The sequence below is a fragment of the Chroicocephalus ridibundus genome, chromosome 1, assembly GCF_963924245.1.
Source record: "Chroicocephalus ridibundus chromosome 1, bChrRid1.1, whole genome shotgun sequence".
NCBI classification, from domain to species: domain Eukaryota; kingdom Metazoa; phylum Chordata; class Aves; order Charadriiformes; family Laridae; genus Chroicocephalus; species Chroicocephalus ridibundus.
The window spans coordinates 110,833,111-110,858,004 of NC_086284.1; the positions used below are offsets into that span (position 1 = coordinate 110,833,111).

At 38.4% G+C, this 24,894-nt stretch overlaps 1 long non-coding RNA gene across 1 annotated transcript in view; it reads right to left on the reverse strand.

Annotated features, from left to right (window-relative positions):
- LOC134521181 (uncharacterized) overlaps positions 1 to 17,632 on the reverse strand; it is a 363,047-nt gene extending 345,415 nt beyond the window's left edge. Inside the window, exon 1 of the long non-coding RNA XR_010072674.1 lies at positions 17,393 to 17,632. This is a non-coding gene — a long non-coding RNA (uncharacterized LOC134521181). The remainder of the gene's footprint in view (positions 1 to 17,392) is intronic.
- Between the last annotated feature and the right edge of the window lie 7,262 nt (positions 17,633 to 24,894).

Below are 24,894 nucleotides of genomic sequence, written 5' to 3' on the forward strand. Positions count from 1 at the left end.
AATAGCAATAAACATGATTAGAAATAGCATTATCGCTTTGTAATCCCTAAAGTATACTCTGTTCATCAGATGAAACTAAATCAAAACTAAAAGAAAGAGCATATACAGCCTCAGCCCACGCAGGGAAACCAGGAAAATATTCAGTCATACAGAACATAAGGTACAGGGGAAGGAACAAGTAAATTAATAGTCCATTGGCAAGGACATAGTATGATATTTAGGAGTTTGATTGTTCCTCCCAGGCTCTGCCACTGTGAGCCTCTGGGCAAGTCACTTCACTCTGAGAACCAATTTATACATCTATAAATTAAACAAGAGAGTAGAGTCCTCTTGGCAGAGCGAGAGCATTTATGCTGGGGGCAACAATTCTTAAAAAGACTTGGCACTAAGAGTGAACATGACTCTGCCGAACATGAGCTCCTGATGGGCTGTTGGGACCGAAGGGAAAAATGCATCCCCGGAGGCCTCTGTGGAAGAAGCCTGAATAGGAACAGAGAACTTGGATTAACTGTGTGCTTGGCACTCAAGCATCTAGTGTTGGAAGGCTGTATCGATGTCTGGTGTGTACAGTTCAAGAAACTCACTAAAGAGCCTTGTGAATAAAGGACTGGAAGAAACTCTTTAATGCAGCTCCATTTATTCTATGAAATATGTCTGACTTGATCATTGTCTAAAAGAGTTTTGACAGGGGGCTCTTACAGCTAACAGGCAGCACTACAAACAAGCTCCAGCAGACGAGTTCAGATCAGATATATGATGCAGATACAGAGGGAACAGTACTTCACCACTGGAACACCCTCCCAAGGGTGATGACAGGTTCTCTGTCCTTGACCTTTTGAAATCAAGATTGGATCTTGCGTTCTGAAAATCGTACTTCAAATAGGAATTCATTGAGATTACACACAGAAGGTTAGCCTGAATGATCACAAATTTTGTTCTGCTTTCTCTTTTTAATCTATAAGCACCCACTACACTTCACAATGATTTAGGCTTATGCAATTCAACAGATTTTGTAAATCAGTCTTAAAAGCTCTGATGAGAAGTCGCAATTGCAAAGTATTGTTCATGGGAATGCTGGTTCCTTAATGTGACGCGATTCACATATTGGTGAGTTACTTATTAAAGATACCTTTTTTCTTCTTATATATTAAATTAATAGAATGCTAAAGAATAACATATGTGGTAAAATTACAGTGTACAAAACATCGTACACACGGCAGTTCAGACTGGTATACACAGATGTGGAAAAGAGGCGGATGAGAAGATTCAAAAGTAACCAAATAAAAGCTTTTTCGGAAAAGCTCTGTGTAGGAGCAGCTACCACAAAGGTAAATCTTCACAGACCTGTTCCCGGCTGCAGATTTTCTCCTCATCTAAATCTTCACTGTCAGGTATCTGAAGCTCCCCTCCAGGTGCTGCCTACCTTCCTTGCCAGCTCAGCCTGGGGCCTTCCCCAGCTGTGCACCACTTCTCGTCCTCTGTGCACCACATCTCTCCAACTGCTAGATGCTTCCAATGGACCTTATGGGCCAAACAGCCTACCACCAATTAGTTCATTCAAATAACTTCTTTTGTCCTTAGTTTACAGGGAGGGAGAAGACCATCCAACATGTGGGACGTGTTGCTTTGAGACACAAGGCACTCATGTTACTTTATGCTATTCAGCTTTGGGGTTTTTTTTTTAAAAAAAAAAAGCAAAACAATAGGCTAGTTTCGTTGATACATGTTGATCTGTTGCATCACTTCAGTAACACAAAGCAGCCATAAACCCTGTTTAATTGGCGTTTTAAGGCAGGTTTATGGCTACAAGCATTGCTAAAGCATTACAAAGCAGAACAAGCACTGAACCCTTTCCCTGTTGTCCCAGACACTATAAACATCAACAGATATTTACACTGTGGTCTATCTATTTATTGATTAAATTGTCGATTACCATTTTCTGCTCTCTGATTTCTGCTCCATTTATCATGTGTTCAGCTACCTTCCGCTATCAAGGACCAGAGAAATCAGATGACATTTTGAGGGGACCTCTTGCCTTTACATGACTATATGCACATACATACTGTGTGCCTCTATAGAAGCTAAAACTCTGGCATATACAAACTCAGAGTAAGACTTAAAAGGATTGTGATATTAAAAATTGAAATTAAATTAAAACATATGGTGGATTTTTAAACGTTACCTTGTACTGATGACTTGAATTCATGCTAAAGTCAAGTTTTATAGTTCTTTCTCTAGCACTTTGGACTATGCCACTTTTTTCTTTTTTTTTTTTTTAATGAAAATTAAGACTTTTAACTAATCTCATGACCTCAGGACTTTAAAACCTCATTGCATCCTCCAAGTTGCCAATGCTACCCTTATAAGTTCCTTGCATTAGAGATCTGCATTAAAGGATCCAGTGATTCCTACTGCTTGTCCTTCAGAATGTTTTTCCCACATGTTGTACACGTGCAGTAGTGTTGATGCAGAAGAACATTTAGCCATTTGCTGCAATAAGCAAATCACTTGCAAAAAAATATATTGCTTAATAACTAATTTAAGATTTAGAAAATTAGTACTATTTGGATTAAATAGAAGGTAAGCAAACTTTCTTTTTCCTAAGTTATATTTTTCTTCCTAGTTCAGAATCATAGAAAATATTAACATGCTTAAAAATATACAAAATGAGCAACAGTAAACACTTGCTTTCTCAGTATAAATATAGCCCCTTTATAGAAGAGTAAATGCTCTATGGATTCTATCAAAGACATCATACACTGGACTAAAATTTATGCTCCTTATGAATACACAGTCAGATATGTTCGTAGCTACAAGATAGCCCAGAGCAGAATAATGAAAAAAATCTGAAAATAAAGCCTCTCATGAACTTTGCCATCAACTACAACTGGCTGAAAGCACTAAAAGAGGGATCTTATAGGTTTCTCTGAATACATATTAAACAGGTAGGCAACATCAGTGATGGATTCACACTTGCAGTTTACGTTTGTCTTTGTTATTTCACCACAATTCACCTTCAAAAAAGTTGAAGTTTCATACGGCAATGGTGCCTTCCTTATTACAAGTATTTTGATGGAAGATTGCCTCAGCATTCATTTTAAATGCACATGTAAGCAAATCAATTTTACTTCCTTGCTGTAGAATTTGGAAAATAGATACAGCAGAAACGATTCAATGGGTCAAAATCTTAGTTATATAAATAATTATATAATAAAAAGTAGCAGTAGGTTTTCTTTTTTAAAGGCAGATATTGTGAAACAATGACTCCAAGACACACTTCTTACAAGAAACAGCAAAAAAAAAGGTTAAAAGAATGTTAAAAAAATAACATCTTCTTGTGAAAATTTTAGATTTTTAACCCATGGTTTCCAGCCTATGTTAGCACTACGTACTACCCAAGATGTCCATTCTCAGCAATTGTGTGTAGGTCTTCATACAAGCATGGGTACTGTGAGAGGTTTGCATTTATAATCTGATCATAATGGCTGTGGTACAGTGGGCACTGCTTTTCTCTACCCTGCTAAGGAACTGTAAATATGCGTTTGACCAGATTTGGGGGAGAGGGATCATAAGACCGCATCTGCATATGAATTAGATAAGCCGAGTTTCCCACTTAGTTCCAATTTTCAGTTACATATATAAATATATAAATGCACGCACACATTTGTAGATCTCTCTCTGTACTTATATTTAGCTTTATTGTCATCAACAGTATGCCAGCAGGATACTGTTCAAAGGAGTTGGTTTATAGATGCAATCAGGGATTTCAAATGGAAGCTGTTTTCATCAAAAATTCTCCCTTCATCAAAACCAACTTTTCTATTTATGGAAAAATACTGGCTTTAATTTAAATGCCACTGGTGCACAAAGACTAATGTGAGCCTCTAACTGAAAAGATTTTAAGTGTTTCAATCTTATTGCAATAAATATTTTCCCTCCAAATTTTTTTAATTCAGCATGTTTAATTACCAGGCTTCTGTTATTTCTCCTCTTTATAGAGCAATTCTAGCAACACACTTCTAAGAGGGCTAAAATTACTCTCTATATAATCTACCCGCAGGGCTGTGATCTGAATAGAAACTGTGTTACTTGATTCATTGCACAGTATGTTTCTGTTGTACATGTTTTTCTCTGTCACCATATGACAGAAGTACTGGCACAGTCCTTCCAGTTTATCAACATTCGGGACGTCCCAAGTGAACCAAATAAAACCTGCTTTTTGTAAAACTCCAGCAGCATGCAGCCTCTAAGCCAAGACTGAGTTCACCTTACAACATTCGAAGCAATTCAGATAAATGATGAACATTCCTGTGCATCTCTCACACGCTTTTTTTTTTTTTTTTTTTTTTTTTTTTAAGATTTTCCCCAAGCTGCCAACAAATCGTCCTGCATGGCAAGACCTGAACAGACTTCAGCATCAATCTCTTCCTGATTCTCCCAATTTATTGTTGACTATGAATAAATATATCAGGTAAAGTTTCTTTTTCTCAGCTTTCACTCGCCAAGCCTTTAAAAATACCCCAATTTTACCTTTGTGACAAGCTTCCAAGTTTTTGATTTTTCTACCTATGAACTGAGAACTTCTGTTTTTCCTAAAGCTTCCCATTCTTCCAGGAAATCTGTTCTGTGGCCATCAGTACCGTGGTATCTATCCCATGGCTTTCCTCTTGTTTATGACACTAGGTTCTCAAGGCACCCCACCACCCCAAACCAGGAGACTTTCAAGAGGGGTTCTGTGCAATGAAATGAGCAGCTTCATCTATCTCCCACCACCCGCAATTAAGGAGCACTACAGAGGGCTGCTTTATGTTTTTCAGCTTTCCATACATGTTTGCTTGAGCTCCTACAGAACCTGATTTAGCAACAGGGAACCTGCTGGTGTTTGATTTTGCTAACGATTCCCGCTTGGAAAGGAAAAAACAGGTGAAGCACAAGTAGGGCTGAGCCTTCTACAAAGCCAACATGTGCTTCACTTACCGCACATGCATTTCCAGGCACTTATTGCATTATGTAGGAAAGTCATCTCATCCTTTTCCTGTGGCTTGCTTCCCTTAGGGGCATTGCCTGTGCCCAGAAGGACTGCCTGGTGGGAAAGCAGCAAGGGTCTCTGGATGCCATGAACAGACATGAATTTCCCAATCAGAGAAGGGAAAAAAATAATAATTAATAAAGTCATTTTACCTGTTATATTAGCACTTACAGTGCACTTGCATGAGAATTTCCAAAGTCCAGAACACATTAGTCTTCCTGTGTATGCATTAGTATTTCCTGCACAAATATATGGAAGTCCTAAGCACATACCCAGCCTCTCTGACTGGGTGCTTCGCTTATCTTTGTCAAGAGGCAACTGAAGCATAAGTAGATGTCATGGAGGAGGAAGAAAAAGGAAAAGCATTTCCTTTTGCAATAGGACTCTTCACGTTAGTAAGCTACTGCAACTGTAACTATTGCACCAACTGTTTCTGAACACCCCTGAGAAAACTGGTGACCTGAATCCATTGACTACACCAAGGAGTCCAACAGCCCAAACCAAAGCTTTTGGAAGTCAATAGAAAGTCACGTATTGATTTACAGGCAGGCTTTACCAGTTTATCGGTGCATAAGCATGTGCAGTAAACCGTAACCAAATATATGCTTACATCTGGGAGCACTTTAAAAATGTGATTAAAATACAAAAAACATATGAAACACATGATTTTGCAGGAAGTTCTAACATCACAACACGCTGCTAAAAGGAAAAGCACACTACTGGTCTGGTCTCTGGTTACTGAAGGGACATGAAATGGGAGAGCCCTGAAGGGGAAGGAACCCACTTGCTTGGAAGCAATAACTTGCTATTGCATGAACTGAAGAATCTTTTCCTTCAGAGAATCCCCATGGTTTACCCACCAAAAAGGATGTTCAGAAATACACAAAAAAGAGCAACAAACACATTCGTATGCCGCTTTCACTTTTCAATACGCCTTTATGCTCTGCTTTACCAGCTGTAAGAATGGAAGATTGTGCTAAGGAAGTCCCTCAAACTCTAAATGCCCTGAAGAGGGGAAAAGACTGGCATCCTGAGCACTGAACTTGTACGCAGAGCAGATATCAGAGATTGGCCACTGTGTCTAAATGCCAGAGAAGTCCCTTGCTGGCAGTTAGGTTCAGCTGCACAGAGTTTGCAGATTTATTGCAATGGCATGCAATATGATGGCAATCTCAGGCACCTATGCAACAGGCATTTTTTTGAAGCACTGTGCCCTCAACACTTCCCATGAAGACGTGTAAGAGTGATTTTAAAACATATTTTACATATTATTTGTCTGTATATTAAACAGGACCAAGTGCTTTTTAAAAATATGACTGCTTGCCTTCATGTCTATCATCACATTGAGCTGCAAGGAAAATCTACCCTCATTTGCACATGCTTCCGTCTTGTGAAATCTAACTAAACACATAGTTAAATCTTACTTCAAAACAATTAAATCAAATTTTCAATCTTCTAAACAGAATTTTGTACTTTGGTTCTCACATTATTGTGCTGTCAGTTTATCATTAATTTAAAATATCTTTAGCATGATCAGATGGAATGTTTTTGTTTGCTTTAATTTCTGGTTTGGGCTTTTTTTCTTCACGCTGGGGCCCACAGCCTACCCTGCGATGGACAATGAAGCTTCTGCAAAACTTGCTCCTTGACAGAAACAAAACTATCACACGGAACCATGAACTTTCATGTCTATTACCCTACCACAAAGAACTCACACCAAATTAAAAGTACAGTTCCTTAAAAATGAAGTCCTTGGACAACCTTCAGGATCATAACTGCATCCAAGATCACTTAAAATGAATAAGGGGGAGAGGGATACTGGGAAAAATGGGGTCTGGGAAAAAACTTGTTACTATATTAAACACACACAATCCTGCACTATTGCTGAAATGCAGGATTTTAACATTTCACAGTTTTTTTGCTTTAAAAAGCATGTATATAGTGTTCCCTCTGTTATTCAGCACTTGAAAGTACAGAGTCCATCCTAATTGCTAATAACTTTTTAAATTCAGCTACAAATTCCATCCAAAACTTGTTGCTGAATGGACTTCTGTCTGCAGTGACCTAAATCGTTAAGATTTCCTGTTGCTAGTGGTAAGATTCCTATCTTGAAAAATACCCAGGAGAATATTTAGAAGTAGTACCTTTCTAAAATACTCCATAAAAGACAACTGATACTCAAAAGTCACAGATTTCTATTTTCCTCTAATAAATAAACTAGTGATTGCTGATGATCATCATCTGGCGCTCATTCATCCTATAAAACAAGAGCATACCAACGAAAATCAGCTGGTGTTTTCCCTCATCTTGAATGACTTTAGGAGAAGGAAAATTACCTTAGACACTAGCTCCAACATTTTAGAAAACCATATCTGTATAATCAATGAAATCATAAAAGGCAAAGGGGATTTGCTTCTATTGATGCAGCTTTCGATGCAGAATTAAAATGCTCTTAATAATTATAATTTAAATAAAAACAATAGTCAAGCATTAGTATTTTCAGTATTATCATTCTTATATTTAGAAAGGTAATCCCAAGTCTACAGAAGCAGGCAATTTGTCCAACGTAAGATGGGATACATAGGCATTTTAAATGCAAACAAACAGAAAATACTGAACTGCTTTAAAATCAAGCTTTTATCCTCACCTAAACATGTCTATGCTGACTTCAACAGAGCCAGGAAAAGAACCAAGTTCTGGACAAATTTCCAGCTGGAAAAAGTAGGTTTCCTCTAACTTAACTTTTATTGTCATGTTTAGTATCTCAGCATTCCTGTCTTATTATTTATATGGAACTTAACTGCAGCTGAGCATCTCATACGAAAGAGTAGCATGAATCTCATGTGTTCAGCGCAGCTTGTGATGACTGAAATAGTGTGTGGTTTTTTTCATACAGGATAAAATGCTCAGTAAATAGAAAAAAATCAGCAAACAAGATGTTCTTGTTTGCCTATAGCAAGTAATTTACATCCATTTAAGATCTTCTGGCATTTGGTCCTTTATTCTCTCGCAATAACAAACCCAAGGTGTCCTGTAAGCACCAGATTGAATGAAACCTGCTTTCCTACAGATTTGTGCTCCTTGCTCTGTAACTCCACATTCTTTCTTCTCACTGCAAATGGCCAGATCTCTCCACATTGCCTATTACACTGTCACCTGGCAGGAGAAACTGTGCTGTGACTAGTCTGGGACTGCACACATTTTGTTTGGCCACTGAGCCACTGCCAAACAGAATGTATAACAGCTATGTTCTGCCTGCCTTTTCCTCAAAATTGGCACTGATCTGGGTTTCTTTCCTCCACACAGTCACAGATTCTCATAAAACATGATGTTCATTGAGAATTTCACCTTTCAAATTTAACTGAGAGAGACAAAGGGGTTGAAAACCCATGGAGGAGGGAAAGAAAAAAGGAGAACAGACAAACCTTAGTAGATGTCTCACTTTCTTAGAAAGTGAGAGTAATAGCAAATATTTAAGAATAATACTGTTTGCTGATAATGTGACAGTTCACCAGTTCTGTGAAATGTCAGGCCACGGTTTGGATTGTTTGGGGTTTTTTTATAGATTTTAAGATTAGGCTCTTAAATCCATTTTTAGGAACTGTGATGAGTGACCCTGCTTTCAACACAGCAGGAATCTAGCATCGTACTTTAAGTGTGACATACACCATAGTTAGCACTTTAAAATACAGGACTCTCACTTCCTGGCTTTAGACATACCAATGAACCCTTATAAACACATCCAAACAGGTTTAAATAATTACACACAGAACACAGAAAATTAGACCTGCAAAGTTTAGAAAAAACACCACCCTCTATGTAGATATCAAATTAAGGTACTCTGAGCTAAAAAGGAATACGTTAATTTATAAAATAAATACAAATACTAAAAATACTTTTGCAGTAAGAAATTTCATGTTTAATGTGATTTTCCTAAAGGTACAAAGAAGTTAGATGACACCTTGACATTTCTAAATCCAGATGTAGACTGAAACTTTTAGAACTTCTTAATGCTGAAGTAAACTCGGAGTAAACCCAGAATGACAGAGATGGATACAATGTCAACACTACTGTTTAATACATTTATGTTTCTAAATCCCCATGAAATGGTTACCTTTTCAAATATTTAAACTGAAATCAAGGTGTTCAACCAAGCCAATGTCTGAAGTTCGAAGTTCATTCCAACAATTCATAACTGGATTGTCTTAAGAACAAGTTCCACCACCTGAAAAATCAGGCTGATGTGCAACTATACATAGGTATCACACGCTGCTCAGTCCAGGCAAAAGAATCAAATTTCCATCTAAAGTTTTTGATGTTTCAGTTTTGGCCAGGTAAAAAAAAAAAAAACAAACCAAAAAAACACTTTCACATTTTCTCTTTTGTAGTCCACCCTCAATGACTGAAGAGTTCTTTGCAGTCACAATGGAATCATAGAACGCTTCGGTTTGGAAGGGACCTTAAAGATCATCTGGTTCCAACCCCCCTGCCCTGGGCAGAGACACCTCCCACTAGACCAGGCTGATCAAAGCCCCATCCAGCCTGGCCTTGAACACTCCCAGGGATGAGGTCAATATCAGACCATGTATAAAACATTTTACTAATTTCAGTTTATCGGTGAGAAGACTGAGGCACAAAGAAATTAAGTTTACAGTAATAGCATCATCTGATTTAATAGATAATTACTAAATATAACATAAGGTAAATGTAGTTAAATTCCCTTTCTCCTAAAAACATATGTATTTCCCTATAGACTGTCATGTTGTACTTTTGCTCATCTTTTCTTTTTTTTTTTTTCCCAGAAATACATACGTTGGGGTATGGGGGGGGCAGTTTGGGCCAAATAGTAGGCAAAAGTGTCATGGATTCAATACATGAAATCAATCACACTGTTTAAAACAATATGTAATACAACTGGAGTCTTAGTATTATAAAACAAAAGATGTAATAGACGGAATAATCCCATGTGTCACAATCACACTGTTCCCTGATACTTAAATATTAACCAGAATAATTAAATATTGGTTCAGTCATTCTTGATGGAATTTTCTATATTTCTATTTAAAACACAATTCAAAAGCTATATTCGCCATGCCCTGCTGATGTGCCGAAAACAAAATGTGTACACACTCCATAATCTAGTAGTATATGGCACGATGCTATTTAAAAAAAAAATAACAGGTTTTTGAATATAAGGGGCCGAATAAAAGAAAGAAACTTAAAATAGCGCTGGCTCTGAGGTAAGATGGGGGAGGTAGCCACTGCCTGTCCTGTCAGAGAGCAGCCAGACGGCCAATTAGCTGAGTCGTGTCTACCAACTACCCACAGCACCATTGTCAATTGCCTGGTGGGAATGTCAGGAGAGATGCAGAAGTTGTTGAATTATTGCAACGATGTCTACGGGGCACAAGACAAAAAGGGGGAAAAAACCAAACCAATACTTCTGTAGATTTTGAATTAATGCAGCCTGCTGCTGCTCAAATTATAGTGTAGGAAGGCTTCATGGAGGAAAAAGAAAAACAAAAAAGCAGCACCTCCTTATATCATTAGCCATACAAATATACATAGCAACATTCACATGAAACTTGAACACGCCTCGCTCACTCGGAATTCCTCATAGTGTCATTTCTTCTTTTTGTGGAAAAAAAAACTCTAGTAAAAATTGATTGCAATTCTTAGCTTCTGGTTCAGTAATGAAATCAAAACAATTCGGGGAAACAGAGCCAACAGCAGCATTAAAATGAATAATCTCCATCAAAACTGAGTATTAATAGTACTTGAAGAACCTGGACGATGGCAAGAGGGTTGATTTCTTCTCCACGAGAGATGCCCCAAGATGGCAATCTTGCTTCCTCTGCTTTTACTTCTCAGCAGCCGGCTAAGTTAACCATGGATACGTGCTCATGCCAAACTCTTTCAGCATCGTGGCCTCTAAAGACAGGACACTCAGTGCTATACATATGCAATGCCCAATTTATCATAGGATCCTCATAGCAAATAAAAAAAAAAATCCTTACTGCCGGAAGACATGTAATAAATTGGTATAATTTAACTTCTCCGGCATATAACAATTTAGATCGTTTTTTTTTACCTCAAGCCCTTTAAAAATAGTCCACAAACCACCTGTTGATCACATTGTTTCAAGAATTGTTGTTCAAAGACTTTTGTTGAGTTTGTTTTTGTTTACTTCACTTTTAACAGGAAAAGTATAATTTATTCCCACTTCTGCTGCTTAAAATAATTTTAACATATTTCCTTTAACAAAAAAAAAAAAAAAAAGAAAAAGAAAAGGCAAAAAAAAGAATCACCTGTGGTTTGGGACTACACAATGGAAAATTACAGGCCAAAAAATACAGTTAAAAAAATGGCAAAGTGATAGAAAGCAAACAGTTCAATATAACTTGAAACATGATTAAGTTACCAGACCCTGACACATTTCTTGGGGTTTTTTTTTGTTTTGTTTTGTTTGTTTTTTTTTTTTTTCCAGAGGCTGCCAGTAGATTGCAAAAGAAGAAGGGAAAAAAAATACAAAGGAAAGAATTTGAAGAGTCCTACTTTTTCTTCAGCACAAACTATCAATTTGCACAGTTTTTGCTTTATACTAATGTAACTCTCATTGATTTCAGTGGAAAGATAGCTGGGCCTACACTGGGTACTTCTGGAAAAACTTTCCTTCTGAATTTCCAGTCGGAGCTCGAAAGAAGTTTTATGGGGCCAATACAGACTGCAGTCTGATTTTCACATGATAAATACAAAGGTAATTTCCACACAGATTGATCTTGTCAGTCTGCTGTGTCACATTTTGTACGTTTTTTGAATAAAGTTCCTTGCTGGTCACTTTCTCCTGCATTTTCCTCATTAACTCTTTAGAACTTACTCTCCCCTAGTAGGGGCACAGATTTTTTATTTCAGGAATTTATTATGCATAGGCCGAAATAAAAGATACTCAGTGACAACCAGGTCATAATCATGAGTAACTTCTAAAATACACACTAAAACCAGAGTCGATATTTTCAGAGACTACTGACCCTCCCTCTGTAGGCACAGTGAAGTCAAGTTGCCTTAGGAAACACAGCTATTTGAAGGCGCTTTCACTAGCCTGCCCATAACCTAGACTTTTTTGATTAGTAGTGAAGAAAATTAATGTCTCCTTCCCCGCAGCTTTACTCTTTTGCTTGCACAGCCCCGGATCTAGTGAAAATGCTGGGGGGTATATGGTGAACAAGATCAATCCAGGTTAAAAACAATCTTCTTTTTTGGCATTATTTTTAACTAGGGTAAATTCTGATCCATTTCTCCGAGTAGCCTTCCAAGGATGGATACCATTACAGGGGCAGCAGGGAAGTAGGAGATGAGGCAATGAAAGATCACTGGGGTACCTTCAACCAGCTCTCCCACAAAGGACTTTTCTTGGAAGGATGTCTTTAGCTGGTGCCGCTTTTTGGAAATAATGAAAATTACCAACAGTGATGGGACATGTACTTCAGGGTAGGGCCTTCTCTTTAATTTATATTTTACTTTATCATTTAACACCATTAAGCATGCACTGTTCAAAACAGGACAATTAAAGGATGTGCGCATCTTCCACAGGACATTTATGGTCCAGAAGACATCTTTGGGGTTAAGAGGAGATGTGGAGACTTGGTGATATAAATGGAATACTTTCACGCAAAATGGCTTAAAAGAGGGAGAACGTGCTTTTTGCAGTACTTGAAGCTGTATTTCTTACCCACTTATATCACACTGCTAAATAAACTGTGATTACATAATTAACACTAAAATATCATCTTTGGCCTTTAAATGTAACATTGGAATTGGAAAACTCTCCTAGTTATTGCTTTAATCACTGGAGATTTCTCTAAAGGAGAGGTAGGTATTTCAGTAACTGGAGGTAGCACTACCTTGGTCATGTAGTATGGGTGTCATTTCCAGTAGAATACTGAGAAATCTTAAATCATTACAGGTGCCACATAGTCTACAAATCATTGTGAACACTGTTTCCAACCGATGAATGAGTGATTCGAATTTAAGGCCTCACCCCAATCCCTACCAAAGTCAGTAGGTTCTTTGACAGAATCCTGGATAAAGCCCTGGGTGATAAAAAAAAATATAGAAGTGGGTGGTCTGGTCAGAGGAGAGGTAGAGGAAAATCCATTGCCATTTCCCTTGTCATTCACTCCACTGATTTCCTATTTTCTGTTGTCTCATGTTTCATGCTGCAAATGGCTTGCATCTTTCCCAGACCCAAGAATCAGAATTGCCAAAAGACCTTCCAAAGGCTTTTCCAAGAATTTTTAAGAAGTTACTGGAATCCTGTTGGAATTGAAAAAAAGAAACTTAACCTGCGCTCAAAAAACGACCTCTTACAACAGATGTAACCATCTGTCCTCACCTCTACCTTCACTGCTAAACAGAGCAAAGTAGATACAAGAGGACGTTAGCGGAAAAGAGAGGTTCCCTCCCTTCCACATCCCCCCTCTCTGAAATACTGTGATCATAATTTTGGAAGGAACAGCCTTTCTTCTTTGGTGAATTTATTATTTCAGGTACGAAACTGAATGCCAGCAGTGGAAATGCTTCTGAACAAACCAGGAGAAAGACAGCACTTTTGCCTTTGTTTTTCCTATTTTTTTACTCAGTATTTTGCCCCTTGATTTTCTGAAGCCAGATGACTGCACATCAGGTGACAAGGCCCAGGCTTGTATCAGTGACTGACAGACCGTTTTAGATAGGGTGGGTTTCTTCTCTCATGCCGTGTTTCTTCTACTCGATTACCTCTACTTGTTCTCTGCGTCCATTTGTTTTTACCTACATATTAGAATCCCTCAAATCATTTAATGACACAAATGTTTCTCCTTTTATCTATTCTTCTTTCACCTTCATCATCACCGTTTAGGACAGTTTTGTGCCGATGGCTTGAACATGTTACAGGAGAGTAAAAATTAACTGAAAGTCAACTTGTGTATTCCAAAGATCAGGTCTCTGCTCTCTTTCTTTGTGTTTCATGGACAACCATGTGTACATCTTCTGTTTCTTGCTCTCTCAACTATTTACTGAACTCCAAACCTCCAATGCTGGCAATTGTCACTTGTTTTTTGTTGTTGGTGGTGGTTTTTTGTGTGTGTGTGTGGTTGTTTTTTTTTTAACAGATCTATAAAGCTTGGAGATCAAAGAAGTTTAAGGCTCAAGTAATTATATTTGCAAAAGAACTTCAAAACATGATCATGAGCTGTAGCTGAGAGGAGGAAATAAATTTTTCTTTGTCTTTCTTTTTTAAAATTCTTAAAAAATAAATTGCTAGGATATAAAATAGGTGGTTTTTTTCTTTTTAATTTGTCTTACCAACACTGTGATTCACTGACATCATGAGTGCTACAATTCTTCTGTTCTTGTCAATTTTCCTTCATCTCTTGTTATAGACATCACCTTGTCATGACAGCACAAACTAGTTCCTCTCTGACAGAAAAATCAACAGTTAGTCTTGAATTTCCGTCCTTTCTCATGTGACAGTAAAGATGTCCGTAGGCACCATGTAATGTACAGATGTCAATAAAATGAACATGTCTAGTAAATAAAGTTTTTTCCTTCTTCCACACAGAACAACAGAACAAGCCTAAAAGTGAGCCTCCAAAATCAATTTTCTATGTAATTCACAAAACAGTTCTAGTTCCACCTTGACTAAACTTGAAAGATGCTAAATAAAAACCTTTCAAAGAAATGAAAGCTATAAAGCAATTGTGTTTTAACCTTTTCAAAACTACTTTTTTTCTCTACCTGGTGACAGAGAGAATGCAAAAAGCCAGCATAATTATTTTAGTCTGAGTTCATGATTCTTTGACTTTCTCCAAGAGAAAACAGTAGTATTTGGAGATACACTATTAATGTTTAAAGTTCCTGCCAGTGACACTATATTGTGTCAGTCCTCAGATGGTCAGTAAGAACACCCTGTTTAATCATCATTTGCATCATTATTTGTAGGGGTTTCCATGAATCACAGAACACAGCTATTGGGAGCAGATATTCTCCTTTTAATAACAGATATAGGCATAAAATCCTCAGTAAATTCTTCTCCTCATTAAGCCCTTTCCCCTTCATGAGGCTGGTCATCAGAGCATGAAGAAACGTTTCATAATCCTCTAATCTGATGTTACACCACCACTGGTGCCTTATTTTGCCAATGGATACCCTACAGCACAGAAAGGGTCGGTCCTCTGCTTGTGTTCCTATATAGGAGGTGGTCGCATGTGAGCACCCACCATCCCCTGCTCCCTAAGCGCCTTGTGGCCACCAGGAGGTGGCTGGCTCTCCAGTGGCCCAGGCCACCAAAACTGGGAGAAGACCACCTCCCTCCTCAAAGTTTCTTTTACTTTCAGTTTTTAAGGCTGTAAAGAGCACTTCAGCAGGTATTCCTCCATCACAGCATAGCCAAGAAGAAAACTGTACATTTATGTTACATAAAAAGACACATTTCCTTCCCTCAAAGCGAACCCTGAAACACTTAAAAGAAAAGCACACCCTTAACTGCACTAAGGACACAGCCAATAATTTTCTGTAGAAAGTCTAAGGTTTAGCCCAATCAAAACAGATAGGAATTAAATTCCCAATAAGATAACAAGGAGAAGGAAGTCCATTTAGATCACCTTACATTGCAGCGTCACCTTCAAATCCGTATTTGTTAGCATTTCTTTGAAACAACCTCCGTCTCCCCCCACCCCTTTCTTTTTAAAACTATTTTCAAAAATGATGGGCAAACTCAGTATCTCCAACTGGCAAATAAGAATGGACACAATAGGTGAACAACATGAACTTCTGCACTTGAAAGTGACTGCAACACCAGATCAACTCAGATCTGAAGCACCATCTTATTTTTTAAAACAGGCATCCTGCTAATTGTTAGTAAGTTTCAGACAAACTTGAAAAGAAAGGTCAAGAAACAAGTAGTAACATACCCTCTACGTAGAGTTCATCTGACAACTTCTTATATTACGTGTTAGAATTATTCTATTGAATGAGTGTTTTCCCTTTAGTTCCAAATAATGGCTACATAATTCTGAGACTTTTCTCGCACCTCCTGACTTTAGGTTTGTTTTGTTTTTTTTTTAAAAGAAAACTATTTCTTTAAAGAAAGACACAATGAAGATCATTTTGTACAGAATCACACTTCTGCTGGAGGAAAACCAGACTCATTTCTCCTCTAAATCACAGACATATTAAAATATCACATAGAGAGTAACTTTGACATGCCTTGATGATTTATTGCTCTAAATTTCATCCACTCAGCAGTTTTTGCAAACATATTTCTAATGTTAGTGTCAACATGCAATGTTTAATTCTATTGCTGTGCTAATAAAGCAGCTTTTTCAAACTAAGTCAGTAACTGAAATAACATTACAGCTCAGATCATATTTATTACCATTACGCTAGAAAACTAGTGTAGCTAACACATCTGTTCAAGAACTTATCAAGAAGTATTGTGCTTCCCTCCTTAAGCGAGACAAAAGTTACAAAGCCTTAGCTTCTGTATAAATTTGCAACTTACCTAAAATTTAGATAGCTCCCTGGTATTTTTGGAAATATGTATCCAAGTATAAATCCTTTGAGCAGAAATCAGAGTCACTGAATGTTGTTTTAAGAAAAATTTATGTGCATCACAACAAAGGAATGCAAAAAAAGCTGCAGGAAAGCTTGAATAAATAAAAGAAATATGGATGGAATAAAACTGGCTTCCCCCCAAAACCCGAGTTTGTCAAAAGAACAAAGCACACACAAACAGCATGTAAAACCTGAATTCAAAATACGTTTATAAAAAAGGGATGAGGACACATGTTTTTTCTATTTCAGCTTGAAAAATAAAGGGACACAGCAATGAGTCTTGCTGGCAGGCAGATAACTCATAGGCCCTGACCCTTCGACTCACCAGGAATTCAAACACAAAGCTCTTTTCATAGTGACCGTGCCATACATTCTCAAGATAAGGCAGCGAAATAAGGAGCAATGGAGAGGTGCCACAAAGCTCAAGCTGCAGAAAACTGTGCACAGAAATTATGTTCACTTATTCACCAACGTGCAGCTGCACACCAAGGGCTAGCCGCAAAACTATTTCTTTCCAAATCGGAAGGCATGCAGCGTGCTTTTAGAAATGGGACCTGTCTCCTGAAGCAAGCAAAAGCAAAGGAGAGAGCAAGCAGCAAGGAAAGGACTATCCCTGTACGTTTCTGTACCGTTCAGAACTGAAGTGCACATCCGGACAAATAATCTGTAACACAATGAGCTTCGCAAAAGGATTGCTGTGGCAAAACGGAAGGGTTTTTAGAAACAACAGAAATAGCTACATTGCAAACAACATTTCAAATCTGGACTCACCATGAAAAAGCAACAGTTGCCTGAAGTTAGTGTGTTATTTTCTGCCCTGTTCCATTGCACTTTTTGCCTAGTTGTCCAACACTTGGTAGCTCAGAGCTGCCACACAGAGGCCCCTTCCGTGATCTGGCTTATTTGCCTGTCAGTTTGAGTCTCGGCTTCTGTATGATGCAGCTGTGCACTTTGCTGAAGGTCTAATATCATTTCCATAAGCTTTCTGCCTGCCTGGAGCAAGCAGTTTGTTCTCCCTGCTCAATAAATACTCAGATCACTTTTCTGGTACTCACAGGGATAAAGCTTTAAGTTGTTAAGGAGTTCTTACTAAGTAGTGGGTGGAGAACATAAGCTCAGTACAAGGAAACTCTGCGCATAATCAGAAACTGAGAAACTTCCTCCCTTTCCCCCAACCCCTCCTCTCGCCAGGCGAAGCTGCCAGTGCCTCCTTTACAGAAATTTAGGAATGTAAAGGGAGGACTCAAAGGGGCCCAGTCAGACAAGCCTTTCTCAATCAATTAGCTTGCAGCCATTACTTGTGACCCTAGGTCACACAACATAAGTGTGTGGGGTGTGCCTTTAGGGGTACACCAAAGCCACTTATTAAAACTTACATAACCAAAAGTGTTCAAAATCAAATAAACTCTGAAAGCTGGAAAATATTTTCCATGTACCACAGTGTTGCAGGAAGAAGAGTTTTGAGTAAAGAAATGTTATTTTGCTTTTCCAATAACAAATCATTTGATGCAGGAAACTAACTTTTTTGTACTTAAAAAAAAAAGGAAAGATTGAAATGTGAGATACATGAGCAGACTTTAAAGCGGTATTTGCTTTACAATTATGCAAAAACTAAATAATATCGGCATGAGTGATATTTGACAAAGCACATGATCATGTTTCCTAAAATAAGACTATTGTCTGTAGCTGCAAAGAAATAGATGTTTATAGGACTGTTTAATTAGTTCATGAAGCTCAGCCCACGTATTTCAGTCGTCTGCAAGAAACGAGTTCTGAGCATTCAGATTCCATTTTTCATTTTAATACTCCAACATAAAAAAATCAAACAATTTACTTTTAAAAAAAGGCCTGGAATATTTAACTACTGCAGTAAGTTAGCCTGCACTGAACACACAGGGAGAAGAGGGTGTAACTTACCATGATTCCCACACGACAAGTATACACCCCTTGGTGTGAAGGAAAACTTCAAAAAGACCCTCAGCTTCATATCCTGCCAACCCAATGACATGGAGATGATGCCTTGGAAAAACCCATGAGGGAGTCCTGATTTCAAAAGCAGATCTATGACAACCCCTTTCTGGGCCAGACAAGATCAATGCACTGCAGGGGCGATGCACTTTAATCTCAAGGTGCATCGCAAAGCATCTCTAAGTAGTGGCACAGATCAAGGCTTATACATAGTTGAAAAAAACGGTTCAGCCCAAACTTTGCTCTCTACTTAAGGTAACTGAGCAACAGCTACACAAAAGCTCATAGAGGCACAATAATACAGGAAAGTAGGGGTAACGTATGAAAATTCATTGTGGATGTTACAGACAACCTGCAATCTACATGTCTCTCCCCCATTAAAATCCCAGTCAAACTCTCCGAACAGGCAGCGTGGCTTGTGTTAGTTCAGACTTTCATTCCAGAGATCAGATTGCAGGATCAGGGCCACTGAGTAAGTGCCCCAGGGTAAGGATTTTGCTTCTGTCTTGCACATGACAGCATTTAATAAATTAGGTCACATTTAAATCCTTGGAAAGCCCTGGCAGTAGAAATAATAACCATGGAACCTTTAATTTTGAATGAAAAAAATGGGCTCAGGATCAAGACGCTGGACTGGGATTTAGGATATTTGGGTTCTGTTCCCATTCATGTCCCAGACTGCCCGAACGATTTGGGAGTCATTGTTTTATCTTTTGGATTTTTACCAAATATCACTTGCCTTACAGATGGAAGGCCTTTGCCTCCCCAAAGTCTATCAATAAAAAAGTGATAATAGTATTCCATGTATGGATCCCTTCAATACTGGTTCACAACACATGCTCTACATAGTGGAATTAAAGCAGTATAAGATATAAAATATTTACTGCCGTAGGACTTCTGAGTAACCGAAAACAAGGAAACCTTCTACATCAAATCTCCCGAAACACCATTCAAAGCCATTACGGGCTTCAACATACGTACAATCTCCAGGAGACAAATGCAAATCCATGCGCACGAATAATAACATACACTTCATTCTCTCTCCTTTAGTCATCTAAATGCAAGGTACCTGGAAAGCTTATAGGCTTGGGCCCTTAAATCACAAGGGGTTGGAGTCCCTAACAGTAGGAAAAAACGTGAAGACAGTGCCTGTCTGGAGGCAGGTTGTCTAGAGTGTTGTTCCCAGCAAGTGTTAAGAATTGGAGAACTCACTCCATGTTGGGCAAATCTCTGTGAATCTCCAGGCTCAGTCAGACGAACTACCATTAATTTCAGGTTTCCCTTTAACCTACAATTTCCAAAGCAAGATAGACCCCAAGCACGCCATTCGGATGTATGTTATAGATTCCCACACCTTTCTTTTGGAAGGGCCGATATGGAAAATTTACAACACAAATAACAAAGAAATTTAAAGGATGTTTTTAATACAACTTAAAACAATGCTTCCACACTGGAAATAATAATAGAATAATGGCTCCTCCTGGCACAGTTGAATCCCCTGGCTAAGGGCTCTTCCTTTTCCTGATTGCTGGCTGTAAAATTACCCCTCCATTGGCTCCACTCCATCGCTGCCACATTTCAGGCAAGCAAAGGCAACGTGAGCCATTTCAAAATAATCTCTAACGAAAAAAGATGCAAAGCTAGGAGGAGGACATGGTCCTCAAACCCAATATGGTAGCCAGAACTATGTAAAACTCCTTTAGCATTCTCAGGGCACACTCCTATGAGCGAGACTCTTTTTAATTAATGAAAGTAAACACCATCTTCGTGCTTCCATTTTTACATTCTAATAAAGATCAGCCCAGAGCAGACTGTATTTCAAGGAAGGATAATGTAATTTTTCAGATTTTTCCACGTGCTGCTCTTTCTCCTCAGAAGTCAAGAATTTTGGAGACACCTACCTTAATTAGCTACCTTTTTTTTTTTCCTTATATCTGTTGTGTGTTCTTTCATACTAACAAGTAAATCCTCACCTAGGGTGCATGCATCTTCCTCTTTGCACTGAGACATTTTCACACTTACCAACTCAGAGGCAGCAAGGAGAGGAAATATGCAAGTATTATACAAATGTGCAGATCTTCAGGCCTGGAATACACTCAAGTTCAGTGTGATCAATACATGATCATGCTACATTAGGGCATCCTTTGAGAATAAAAGAGGTTTCTTGTTATTTGGGGGCTTGGTTTTGTGCATAACGCTGGTCATTATAAAAAGCAACACCTCTAACATTAATTCACAGAACTAGCTCTCCTCCTGTCTGCTTTTAAATGAAATTATACTCATTTTAGTTAGAAAGATAAAAAAGCTATGCACAAAACACTTGTGGCAGAATATGTAAAGTTTATAGTGTTGATAGTGGTACTCAGTAAGACATTCATATCTTAAGTCATGCTCCAAATACTCTACATTAAAAGCAACCGCTTCTTTAAGAAATCAAAACAAAACTAATTCCAGAAAAAAAAAAAAAAAAAAAGGAAAAGCTTGCAAATACACTACAGTACTTTGAAACAGATCTTCCACTCTTTAAGCCTTCTTCCCCTGCCTTCCCCCACCCCCTTTTCCTTTCAGGAAACAAAACTCAAGAAGAGAAAGAGAGAGAGAGTCAAAAGGTTACAGCCGGCTTGTAAGTGCAAAGAACGTGAGAGGCCCATTCTTCCCCTTAACACCTGACATCCTAGGGTACATTTTCTTCAGTACTGAGTCTGGTGGATTAGACATGCAGCTCCTATTGATAATGGAAGCTGTGCATCTCATTCGCCATGCACTGCTACTTAAAGTTCTCCTCCTACCCCTGCCTCTATAAATTGTTCTCCCTCCTGCTCCACAATTACAAACTTAATTAATGGAAATTTGCATTCTGTCATGAATCGACCCAGTTGAATATCTTGTCTGAGTCCCAGATAATATATAAGAATTCATTCCTGGAACTCTAACGTTTTAAAAAGTTGCAGAAAAACCAGTAAAATTATGCACTTATTTTTAACTACAAATAAAAACCAAGAGAGAACCTGATACAAAGCTAATAAATGATAAAGCCTTGTTAAAAAAAAATATATTAAAAATCCTGATTGACAAGCTTTGTGACAGCATTATAACATTCACGCTACCATTTCTTGACCACTCAGAATACACAGGTTTCAGGGTTTCCATAGCTTAGTGAGGTAGGTGAAACACATCGAAGGCATGTTTGTTACAGCTACAGAACAATGAAAGATCTAGAGAGAAATAATAAATTACCAAAGTCTTTGCTACACTTTTCCTAAGATGGAACTCCCCCATATAGACAGATGTAGCTGAGATCCGCTTGCTTGACTGATGCTGTAGGAACAAGGAAACAATTACCTCTAATTAGGTGCATAATCATACACAAAATGGAGGAAGACTAAGAACAAAGTTAATTCTAAACACCAGAAGTCTTCAGGCAAAAGGACAAAACAGAAACAAGCTTGACTACGGTAGAAAAGGTACAGTTCACAAAAAATCACCATCTAACTGGCCTAGCTGAAACAAAAAGTAGCAGTGGAAAATGAGACAATGTGATTACTTGTACTTTCATACTGTTAATAAACGCTATGGTCTAATTTAAAGATAACTTCCTTTCAAGAAAAGATCCAAGCTCCAAGGTGAAGTTGAGTAAAAGCTTTAAAAATTAATTAACAAAACTGTGGAACTGAGAACGTGGCAGAAAATGTGAGTTCTTTGCTGTTCGGGGTACCCCCTGGATGTGGTACTGTGGTAGCTCTGGGATGTTGCTCAGCAGTTGCAACCGAGCAATGTCAGTCCTTGCTTCCTCTCATCCCTCACCTACTCCATCCCAAACACCAGCCAAGTGTTTTCTTTTGCATATATGAGACTCTTGAACAAGTTTGAGGGTGATCTGTTGTTGTTGTTGTTTTTCTTTTTAGTTTTCTTTTTGTTTCTTGGATTTTGCAAATGTCTTAGTCTAGTAGCTACTAAGAGAGAACTGTCACAAACATTACAGGAGGAATCTGAGAAGGGAAAACAAAGACCAAAGAGGTAAATGAAAATTCTGGCAATTGATAGCCAGGTCTCCAGAAACATACTGAGATAAGTCAATTGTTTAGGACTCAAATGCGTGAAAAATACAATAAGACGACCCCAAAGAAAAATTAAAGAAAGACTGCAGAGATCTGCACCTCCTTTGAAGAAGATTTTATAACCATCAGGATAAGATTTTCCTGAAGAATTAGTTCTTACAACTTGTTTAGGTGCGTTGTGGTGAAAAACTTGCTGCAGCTGGTGTGATTTCCACGAAAGGAAAACAAGTGGGTTTGAATCTGTCATCTGGTACCACATTGAAGGATGAGGGTTGTTATTTATTTCTTATTTTTTTTAAGTCACTTGGGTCTTAGAAGTATGAGTGAATACAGAAACGGATATTAAAGAGAATGCAGTCATTCCAGAGACAAGCATTAAATGAGAGTTTAATGAAGTCTGTCCATCACCTCACCAGTAACATGCCAGGTACCATCACAAAAAAACTTACTAGACTTACCCATTGGCCAGGATGGTTGGATCCATCTTTGTTGTTCAGGTACGAGGTAACAGTCATTTTGACCACATAAACCAGACCAGATATATACACAGACTCTTTTATTTTAGCAGTATTTGTAAAACATATTCCTATAAAAAAAAGTCTAGTGCCAAAAAGACCTTGAAGGGAAAGACACATAAAAGAATCCCAGCATCCCTGTCAATATAGCAACAATATAATATTTGTATCCAAAACTGTGCCAGGCTGACTGGGGGGAAGGGAGTGAGGGGTGGGTTGATATAGGTTGGCCAAAGTTTAGAAAGTAACTCTAGCCCTGCACACCCATCCACAGAGCCTACTGTAAAAAAGACAGTATCTAGCTCTGCTTGATGTGTATGAAGACTTCCTAAAGCACCTGTTTGGTCTTACAACCTCACACACAACTCATTACATTAATCCATTCATGTCTGTAAACCCCACCCCACATTACCAACATGGACAAGCAGTGAATCTGCTCTTGAAAGAATCTGAATGTCCTAAAAAATGTTAACAGACAGATGTTTTAAAATTTAAACTCACAACATACATGGAAAAACATGGATGGGTAAAACCTTTTTCTGTCATTGCCCACACCAGCATTTAATACATGCTTTTAGAATAAAAGCATGGAAAATTGTTACCTACTGCATATCTAGGCACACTTCCCTGACAGAGAACTACAGGGGAAAAAACGCTTGGTAATATTTTCTCCTATTTGTTTTCTCTAAAGTTAATGCTACTTCTTTGTCTCTGAACGTCTTTGTGTTTTTTTTTCCATGTCATGAAAAACATGACCTTTCTGAAGCTTCTCAGTTAAAAATGAATTCTCAGTAGAAAGAATATCCCTAAAGTAGATCCTCTCTCTTACCAGGGAATGCTCCAGCAGTCAACTTCAATTTGCCTTAAAGACAAAAAGGCATCTCTCAAGGGATAAAAATCAATCCCCAAACTGTCAGCAGCAACATACAAAGTTTAGAAATGTGCTTAATTCAGCACAAACAAATGCTTGTAAATTGTCAAGCCAATATGTGAGAAGTGACTCTTCCATTAAATAAAATCATGAGCTAAATGAAAAAACTAGAACAGGGACAAAGACACCACAAGCAGATATATTTTATCCACCTGTTATCTATCGAGCACACTAGTATGGAAGAAATGATAACAACCCATTCTTTACCAATAGATTATTGCTTGCTTAATATTATTTTAATTGCTATTAATTTTTTTAAAAGATTTTCATTACTGTTGTGCTCAAGCACATGCAAAAGCATGCCTTCTCCACACAGCTTGGCAACGAGCAGCAGTTTGGGACTCCATCAACTCAGATTTGCAATCTGAAGGCGATCCGCGCTCAGCAACAGGGAAATCAGTTTTCCAGCTTGGAGAAATCATCACAAACTGCAACAACTGCACAAACGTCTCAAGCCATTGCTGGCTACAGATATGCGGCAAGCATGCCCTCTTCTCCTCCCCTCAAGGCCTGAGCAAGGTTAGAAACCACAGCTGGAAGTTCCTGCCTTCTCTTCTGCTGCACCTTGTGGCACCTATGGAAACTGCTAACACACTTCTGCTTTCCTAAGGCATCCTCACCTCCATCCAGCAGCAGTCTGACACCCTGGAAACTGCCTCCACACCCACTACAGCACAAAGATAAGGTACAGGGTCCAGTTGGACGACACGTAGGCAGGCAAGGTGACCTTCCCCATCTGGCCGTTCTGGCTGCAGTCACTCCTCCACTTCGGGAGAAAGGGATGGGACTGTTTGGTGGGTT